This window comes from Panicum virgatum, chromosome 1K, assembly GCF_016808335.1.
Source record: "Panicum virgatum strain AP13 chromosome 1K, P.virgatum_v5, whole genome shotgun sequence".
NCBI lineage: Eukaryota > Viridiplantae > Streptophyta > Magnoliopsida > Poales > Poaceae > Panicum > Panicum virgatum.
The window spans coordinates 20,029,784-20,040,081 of NC_053136.1; the positions used below are offsets into that span (position 1 = coordinate 20,029,784).

At 48.9% G+C, this 10,298-nt stretch overlaps 1 long non-coding RNA gene across 1 annotated transcript; it reads left to right on the forward strand.

Moving 5' to 3' along the window:
- Positions 1-5,765: 5,765 nt before the first annotated feature.
- Positions 5,766-6,839, forward strand: LOC120651730. Its single transcript, XR_005666296.1, has 3 exons — positions 5,766-5,850; positions 6,155-6,268; positions 6,446-6,839. It is a non-coding gene; the product is annotated as an uncharacterized LOC120651730 (long non-coding RNA).
- The last annotated feature ends 3,459 nt before the right edge of the window (positions 6,840-10,298 follow it).

Genomic DNA, 10,298 nt, shown 5'->3' on the forward strand with positions numbered 1-10,298 from the left:
TTGATTGAGATGCATGTTTTATTTGCTCGTTAGCTTGAACTACAACTAGATGACAATAGGCCTAGTCATGTCTTTGGTTTAGCTATGGTTACGCCTATGTTCATGGATGAGATCAACCTTTACACAACACTCATATCTATTAAAGGTTACTCTATATATGCAATTCATGCTTCATGTTAGGATAGAACCGTTAGATTAGATGGAAAACCTTGGGTAGTTCTTTGTCGATCCACGGATTGATAAACCTTGGGGGAATACTCTAAGGGAAAAGCTACACGATCCTGTGTGCTTGCGATATATAAATTGGGGCGCTAAGGAGCGTCAACAAGTACCAAGCCCGAGGAGCCTGCTTCAGACCATAGAGAGACTTGTTGAGCCGGCAGACCATATCCGAATGACTCGAGTCCACAAATCCAGCTAGCTGAGAGCAGTAGACAGTCTCTGACAGAGTGCCGTGAAGAAACACATTCTTCACGTCCAGCTGGTGCACAGGCCAAGAGCGCGAGGGCGCAAGCGAGAAGACCGTGCGCACCGTAGAGGGCTTCACGACTGGACTGAAGGTCTCATGATAGTCCACACCAGGTCGCTGAGTGAACCCTCGGAGAACCCAGCGAGCCTTGTATCGCTCCAGTGTGCCATCAACCCAACACTTATGCGTCCAGATCCACTTGCCAGTCACCACATTGCAACCAGACGGACGCGGTACGAGGTCCCACGTCTGGTTGGCAAGAAGAGCCGTGTACTCCTCTTCCATCACGCGACGCCAGTGAGGATCTGCCAAGGCATCGCGGACAGAAGAGGGTACCGGAGAGACCTGCGGCTCTCCCTCGGTGGCGGAGAGAGTTGCGGCCTGAGACGCCATCCGCCGAGTCACCATGGGATGGATATGCCGAGGATCCCGATGGATGACTGGTGGGTGGTACACCTCCGGCTCGGCTCGAGAGGGAGCCGGAGGAGGCGGCGGTGGCGACGGCTCCGGTGTAGGCGTCGCAGGAGCCTCCGGAGCAGGAGGCGGCGCCGGTGTCGGCGCCGACCGACGCCGGTACACCTGCACCGGCTGAGCGTACCACTGCGGCGCCGGTGTCGGCGCCGAACGACGCTGGTAAACCTGCACCAGCTGAACGTACCACGCAGGTGTAGGGGATGGCACCGGGGCCGCGCGTGGCGCAGTGGGAGACACCGGGTCCCCGCGCGGCACGACCGGAGGTCTGGGGGCCGCGCGTGGCGAAACCGCGGGTACCGGTGCCAAGCTCGGCGCAGCAGGGATCACCGGAAGCAGTGCCGGTGCGCCGGGAAAATCTACAGGGAAAGGACAAATAGATAACGGTGGCTGAACCACTGGGTTAGTCAGAAACAGAGACTCCAGCTCGGGGTCAGGAGAAGGAGTGGAGGAGGTGGAGTAGGGGAAATCCGACTCGTCAAAGACGATGTGTCGGGAGATCAGGACGCGGCGAGAGGTGAGGTCAAAGCATCGGTACCCCTTGTGGTCAGGGGAGTAAACGAGGAACACACAACGAGTCGAGTGGGGCGCTAGCTTGTGAGAAGCAGTGGCGGAGGTGTTAGGATAACACGCACACCCAAAGACCCGAAGGTGGTCGTAGTGAGGAGGGGTACAGAAGAGAGCGTGGTGTGGAGTGGGAGCAGGAGAAGCAGTGGACGGAAGGCGGTTGAGTAGGTAGGTGGTAGTGTGGAGGCTCTCAGCCCTGAAGCGCGGGGGCAGAGAGGCCTGGATCAGAAGGGTGCGCACGACGTCGTTCGTCGTGCGAATCATCCGCTCAGCCTTGCCGTTTTGAGGAGAGGTATACGGACAAGACATATGCAGCTGAACACCCCGAGAGAGGAAGAAGGAACGGGAGGTGGAATTATCGAACTCCCGCCCGTTGTCACACTGGACGGCCTTAACGGTGAGGCCGAACTGAGTGGACACCCAGGCAAAGATGTGGAGGAGGGTGGGGAAGGTCTCAGACTTGGCGTGCAAAGGGAATGTCCAAGAGTAATGAGAAAAATCATCAACAATGACCACATAATATTTATAGCCAGACATGCTGAGTACAGGAGATGTCCACAGGTCACAGTGAATATTATCAAAAGCATGCGCAGCATGCGAAGAAGAAGAAGAAAACGGAAGTCTAATATGACGACCTAACTGTCACGCATAATAGAGATGCTCAGCAGTAGCCCTAGTACATGGAACATCGGTACTACGACTGAGCTGAGCCAAAACGTCGCGGTCGGGGTGACCAAGGCGGCGGTGCCAGGTGGTGGAAGAAGGTGTCACGGCAAAAGCAGTAGACGAAGAAGAAGTTGAAGACGGAGCAGCGGAAGCAGGGAGCCAAAGAGTGTAAAGGGGCTCCGGGCTGTCACATTGGAGGAGCGGACGCCGGGAAGCCGAATCCTTCATAGTAAGACCAGAAGAGTCAAATTCGATAGAACAAGAGTTGTCAGCAGTAAACTGGCGAATGAAAAGAAGGTTGTGAACCATTTGAGGAGCAACAAGAACATTAGGAAGACGAGGAGCAGAACCCACGGCGGTGACAGGAAGGCAAGACCCATCACCAACCATGATAGAAGAAGGACAAGAGGGGTGTGGGGTTCGGACAGAAGAGAGGATACCGGCATCAAGAGTAGTGTAGAGGGAGGCACCCGAGTCGGCGATCCACTTGGTGCTGACCGGCGGCGTCAGTCCCATGGTGCTGAAGGACTGCGCCAGAGCGGCCTGGTCGCACCCCCCAGGCCAGGTTGACTGCTGGCTGGGCTGAGCGGGTGGGGTCCAGTACAGTGCGGAGAGGGGAGCAGCACCGGTGAACATGGCCACCGGCTGGAGCTGAGGACGAGGTCCCCCTCTCGGACCCTGGAACGGCCACATCGAGATGTGTGCTGACCATGGGTTGCTGAAGGATGGCCAGGGCGTACCTCCAGGGGCAGGGGCAGAAGCGGGAGTCGGAGCCGGAGCCGGCGGAGTCGGCGCGCCCCGACGGCCTCCACCGGTACCGGTACCCCCAGAAGTAGGGCCACTAGTGCCACCACCACCACGCCCCCCCGCCGCCGACGTCCACGGCCCCCCACCTCCGGTCTGCCCGGCGAGAGCAGCACCAAGGAGAGAGGTGGCAGGGGCGGCGGAGGAAGCCGGTGGAGCAGCGATGAGCGCGATGGAGGTGGACGAGTGCGATCCGGGCGTGAGACCCCTGGTGCTCCTCGAGGGCGAGGTCGTCCCGGACCTGCAGGAAGGAGGGGAAGGGCCTTTGGCGGGCGATCCAGCTCTTCAGGTGGTCATAGGTGTTGCTCAGGCCTCGCAGGACATTGAGCACCAAGACCCAATCGGACACCGGATCCCCGAGGTCGTGAAGAGCATCGGCCATGCCCTTCATCCGCCGGCAGTAGTCACCAACGGAGAGGTCCCCCTGCACGAAGGTGCGGAAGGTGGCGTCGAGCTGGAGGGCACGGTACTCGGCTTTGCCGAGGAACTGCCCCTCGAGCGCCACCCAGGCCTGCCGCGTGGTGCCTCCGTGGGTCCTGACGAGGTCCTGAAGATCTAGGGAGATGGTCCCGAAGATCCAGGACATGGCGGCGCTGTCGAGGCGCAGCCACGCCACGTCCTATGCCTCGATCGACGTGTCGAGAAGGATGTGGTCGTCGAGGGCATAGCGGTGGAGGGTGAGCAGGACCTTATCCCGCTAGCGTCCGTAGGAGGAGGACGTCGGGTCGAGAAGGATGGTGACCATGGCCCTGATGTTCTGGACGCCGGCAGCCTGGAGGTGGAGCTGGGCGACCATAGGGTCGGTCGGGTCGTACCGGGCTCTAGATCTAGCGGCGGGGCCTGGTGGGAGGAAGAGGCACCGGGCTCGGGGACGTCGGGCCGACCGGAGGAGATGCAGAGGAAGTGATCCGCCTCGGCGACCCGGAGAGCGAGGGCGTCGGCCGTGGCGCGCTCGTGCTCCCAGGCGAGGGCAGCCACGCGGACCCGCTCCTGGGCCGCCGAAGCCTCCGACTTGGCGGTGAGGAGGGCCGCAGCGAGAGCGGCGTCGGCCTGCTGCCCGCTGATGGCGGCGGCGGAGAGTGGCGCATCCACAGGCGTCATCCCGAGGCTAGACCACTCGGGAGCGGGCGTGGCGGTGGCAGCAGGCTGCCTGCCCGCAGTGACGGCGGCGTGGTGGGCGGCAGCGGCGGTGGCGGTGGTGGCGGCCGGATCTACAGTCGGCGCCTGCAACAAGGGCTGCTGGATCCATGCCAGCAGCCTGCTGGGCGGCGGCGGCCTGCTGTGTGGCGGCAGCGGCGGCAGCTGGGCCGGCGGCGATAGCTGGGGCGGCGTGCCATGGGGCGATGGCAGCAGTAGATCCCGCGGCCGGCCCTGCGCCCCCTCGCGCCGTCAGCAGAGGCGGCGGCGGCGGCTGCAGGGGTCAGCGCGCCCAGGGCTGCGGCGGTGGGGCACCAAGAGGCCGGGACAATGGCGGCGGTAGCAGGGGAGGTAGAAGAGAGAGGGGGAAGGAGGAGAGCGGAGGGGGCGCCGGTGGCCGGCGGCCGGCCATGGCTGCCGGCGGCGGCGGCGGCTGGGAGGAGGGGAGGGAGGAGAGAGGAGGGAGCCCTAACCCTAGGCTAATGATACCTTGTAGGAAGGAATAATGGATGTATTCCTCCAACCCTAGAAGGGTGGGTATATTTAATTCCTATACGAGGGCCTCTAGATGGGCCTCTATACACATGGGCTCAATATACACCAACATTGGCCTTATTCACATAATTTGTGTTGTTCTTTTTCTTAGTGCTGTTGACCCTTACCGAGTGGTCCTTCTGACTGCATTGTAGTATTGTACTTCTCTGTTGTGTCACACTATCAGTGTTGCCAGTTCAGTGATTGACCAGATGCTGAGAATTTGAATTGTCAAATAGGTAATTATATTCACCTGATTATTTGTAAATTCTTGAAATGACCATTTTGAATTCATGCTCTAATTTTAGTTCTTATATATTTAGGCCATGAAGTCTTGCTCAGCAATTCTTTCTATTTCTCAAGTTTTTTTACCAACATAAAAACACCAAATTGGAGCTGAAACATACTTGATTACGCACCTACATGTTTGATGGCCCTTCCGTGATTGCAGGTCGACTTCCTGCTTTGCTGCTTTTCCTCAATAGACATGGCGGACAGGCGGGTTTGGGTTCTGCTACGGCTCGCCGATGGTGGATAATTGACGTCCATTATCTGAAACATACTTGATTACGCACCCCTAAATAGCTGTGGGTGTTTTTTTTTGTCTTCTACCAATCGGCAGCCAATGATGCTTTGCAAACCAAGGTGAACTGTTCCAGAATGCATTAGCATCTTTTCTTCTTCATCCTTTACTAAACAGGTTCAACTTGTTAGATATCAGAATATGTGAAAGCATGTAGATTCCAAGTTAGTTTAGGTTCGTTACGTGCTTGGGATGTCCAATTTGGCTTCTTTTCTTAGTGCTTCAAATGTGCATATTAGACAAATTGGACATTTTTATGTATATGCATATTTCTAAACATCTGCCTGTTACAGTTTTCTTTTCTGTTGCAGAACTCAATCTGGTGCTTATTTTCTGTTTTGGTTCATCTCCTAGGATACAACATTGGCACACAAATGGCCTTTGAGTCCAACAGTTGTGCATGAACGTGCAACGCACTCGAAAAGGTATAGGCAGTCAAAAGGGAAAGAGGATAAACATATATTATGGAGCTAACTGATTTTCTGGAGCTCTTCTTTCTTTTTTTTTTCTTTTCTAATTTGATCATTGTATTCTAGCAGCATCAAGTTCAAGACCAATGGAAAACTGCAAGATAGAAGAATCACAAGATGATGTCGTGGCATGACATCAAGCTCCAATGGTTAGAGCTAGCACATCACGTTTTCCTTTATATATTAGGTTTTTTATTAAATTTGCTTCTTACCAACCTGTACAGTCTATTGGACAATGTGACACATGGAGAACCAATGAATTATTGTTTGACATAAGTAAGTCATCTGTTCATTTATGTTGACAACCGTTCAATCATATTTGAATAGCCCTTGAAGGAGCTAGCAGCTGAGCAATTGGAGGAATCATGATTCATGACACATTAAGAAGCACATTTTGACTATTTCCTCCCTTCCCTTCTGAGTAAGACTTATGGATGCACCTTTTGTTTACAGGTCTTGAAAACTACTGTCTTTCTTGATATGCTAGGACACATCTTTAATGGTTCTGGGAAACCTATCGATGATGGCCCTCCAATATTGTCTGAGGCTTACTCCTGGATATTTCTGGTGAGCTATTTTTCATTGTGAACAAATGCAAGAGCTGTGTTTGTGATTGCATACTTTAGCGGACACAGATTGGTTGATGGCTAGCCATTCATTAGAAGGATTTGAGAGTCACTGAATCATCCATTTTTGGAACCTGTTTACTATGAGATAAGCTTGTGATGTCTGATGACATTTCAGGAAGTTCTATCAACCCCAGTGAGAGAACCTATTCAGAAGAGATGATTCAAACATGAATATCCACCATTGATGTGATGAACTCAATTGCACGAGGGCAAAAATTCCTCTCTTCTCTGCTGCTGGGCTTCCACACAATGAGATTCCTGCTCAGATATGTCGTCAAGCTGGTCTTGTCAAAAGGCTGGAGAATTCTGGCAAGCACAAGGAGATAGTGATCCTAATTAGTTTTATTTTTTGGAAAATGTGTCCCTTCTGAAAATGTTGTAAGTTATTGTTCAATTGCTTTTGAAATATTGGTTGACCTTTTACCCTTGAAAGAAATGGCTGACCTATATTTGGCTATTGACTGTTACGTACATATGCCTCAAATCAATCTTAGATTCCTTATTTTCAACATCCTATTCTTTTGATATCTTTCTTGGTTTCACTACGTTGGTTCCTTGTCTATAAATGTGTATGAGGTTTGCCTTTCCATCAATCAATCTATTATCTTGTGGCCATACATGCTTTCATTTATTAACTCAAACCAATATTGAATACATGTGATTCTTTTATAATTTACATTGCTTCTAAGCTGGATAATTGCTTTCTTTGTACGTTGAACTCATGATGGCATCAAATTTGCGGTTGTGGCTCTTAAGCTGAGGAGCTAAACAAGTTCTATGATATACCACGCTCAAAGTTCTAAACAAGTTCTATGATGTACCACATTCAAAGTTCTGGACAAGTTCTATGATGTACCACGCTCAAAGTTCTGAAGATTAAAATTCTGCAGTAAAATATATGTATGAGTATGTGGCCAGTAGCTCGAGTCTTTTAGGATGTAAGAACTAAAGAATGTTTGTAGGAGTCCATTTACATAGTGATTGCTACAGTATCGACAAACAGGTTAATTTTTTTAGTAGTCGTTTCTTGTAATGAAATCATTCTTTAAATACATTTTTCTATGATACCACACTTGCCTTTGGCAGGTGCATCTCCACTATCTGTATAATTATCTTTTTAATTACCAACACATGCTTCATACTACTTTATACATGCCATTTACCTATTTTCATAATTATATATACTTTTTTTATATTTCGAATATTTTGTCTATTTTCACCGCAACTTGAGACATCGCTGCTTGTTTTTGTCATATATAGTTTCTAAAAATACTTGTTGCAACTAAAATTTAGTGTGGGTATTTTTTTTGCAATGTTGTTCTTTAAACACGTGCCTGTCGCATGTGCACCCTACTAGTCTACAATAAAAAACGATACTTTCAGTTCCATACCATATTTATACAATGAGTCATTGGTGACTTGTTTCCTGGAACATATTATAGTAACTAGTTTCTTGGAACACATTATAGTAACTGGTTTCCTGCAACAGTTCGCCACCAAATTGTGGTAACTGTGGATCCTAATTTTCATCTTCCAATTGAATTACCAGAAATATTTTTGGTAAATTTATATTTTTCTTATAGTAATTTGTTTTTCGTAACTATTTCAACTTGACGAATTGTGAGAAATTTCAATCCTAATTCACTCTGTTCGGCTGGTTGATCGGCCAACCAGCCATGAGTGTTTTTCTCTGATACCAAATCAGCACCAGCCACTAGTCCACCAGCTAGCTAGCAGTACTCCCTCTGTCCAACTATCCAAGGCCCATTTGTTCATGACTCAAAGACCAAGGAACAATTAACATGAAGAAAAAAAATACAATTACTTCATCCTCGTTTAACGCGTACAATTTAGCCTCTTAATTATGATATTTGGCCAGAAAAAAATCATGGTGCCACAATGGATCCAGGGACCGAGTTACTCTGTCGCAGTTCACGAAGCGACGCGTGCCATGACTCCTAGAGAAACTAGAATAGCCCTTGCATACTTGGATTTTTCATATTTCCTAATGGGTTTTGGATAGTTGGATGAAGGGAGTATTTTTTTTCTCTCACAACAAATCAGCACCAGCCACAACCTTAGAGTAATTATCAACTCAATATAGAAAATATTATACAGTAATTTTATCCTATTATTTACCATAGTGTGTTAGCACTAGTTTTATATGCATGCGCACTTTTGGTCTAGCTTGTATTATGGTAACACTTGCACGTTCCTGATAAAAAGAAAAATATGCAAGTACGCATGCACAATCTGTGCTCCGAAAAACGAAATTACTGGGTTGTAACTTGGAGGGACGGAGAGTCCGGGACCCTTGATGGCATTGATTACCGTAATGGCTCATTTGCTTGGTGCGCTCGCGTACACGCCCGTAGGTGTGGGCCTGATGCTGGCATGGTGGCCAATCCTATTGCGCCGGCTGACCTGGCTACAAAATAACTATTCTATGACCGGCTACAGAGTATACTCTCTCTACACACGCAGTATTCTACGTGAAAATATGGGATAAGAAACCATCACAATGAACAAATTCTAATTTTATGTAGTATTCTGATGTACTACAGTAGAAAGCGTTCAAAATAGTATATGTAGGGTCCGTTTCACGGTTCGCTCCTACTTTTCACATCTAAAAGAATATATTTTTCACATTTAGAAATCAATTTTAGGAGTGGACCACAATATGACCCGCTCTTAGAAATCGATTTCTAGGAGGATCACAACATGACCCACATCCTAAAAATCAATTTATAAAATCAGACTAATATAATATCATAATAAATAGAAAACAAAAAATAAAAAATCATCTATATACAAGGAGGCTCCATGGCTGCAGCACATATTCACTTATTATACATGCCGAGGTCAAGAGGGGTGCCATCGGTGGTCATGTGCTCATGATGTAGCACCAAAAATCAATTTAAAAATCAGAATAATATCACAAATAGAAAATATAAAATATAGAATTTCATGTATAAATGTATATAGGAGGCTCCGATCCATGGCTGCGCCACATATTCACTTATTATACATTCTGAGGTCAAGAAGGGTGCTATCAATGATCATGTACTCATGTAGCACTAGAAAAGCAGGCACGGTCAAATTCGAGTACCAGGTCTTTGCTTTAAAAAATGTTAAGCACGTTGGGTTGAATTTTCGAAAAGTTTACTCCATTGGTGACTTATGTGCCATAAGAATTAGTAATGACCTCTTCTGGTCATCTACGTGTTGATTACGTTGCCATAAGAATTAGAAGAATGCCAGAGTCTTTGGAAGAGCTGGCCAATTACAAGACGTGACTTGTATGTTGAGATAAAAAGATAGTGACGTTCTTGTTTTTGGGAGAAAGTGAATGAAAGTGACAGACTTTTTCCGATGAACAAATATGAAATCTCTACTACTAAAAAGAAACTAAGAGTTTTTTTCGTTGTCATCCCACCCCTTGGTACCGCCCCCTCCGCTCCCGCTTTCCATCGTCCGCCGTACATCACCCCGCTGTGGCAGAACCACCTGAATTATCCCGGCTCAAGTGCGCAGGCCATCACCATAAAGGCAACCCCAGCTCAAACGCACTTCAAACGGAACAATTCTTGGTCTGTCGGGTAACGTCCCGATACAACCACCGGTTTTCGGATCGAACAAGTATACCCCGCACGAAGGCGAGTCCAGAGATATTACAACCACAATTTTACAACACAGGCAAAGTAGAGATTACAAACCAGTTCAAACCATTATTACAAAACCAACTTTAGTAAAACAGTTATACAAGCCTTAAGTGTAAAACTTCAGAGTTTAAACAGCGGAAGATAAAACACGACGGCTACAACACGTCGCAAAAGTATACCAGGCTAGCCCAAGCATGGTATCACTCGTCATGGTCATTGCCGACCGAAGACGTATCCCACTCTACGGACCAGCCAGGAGGCAAAGAGCAGGGCCAAGTCAAACTAGCGACCTGGTCCTCAAGACTC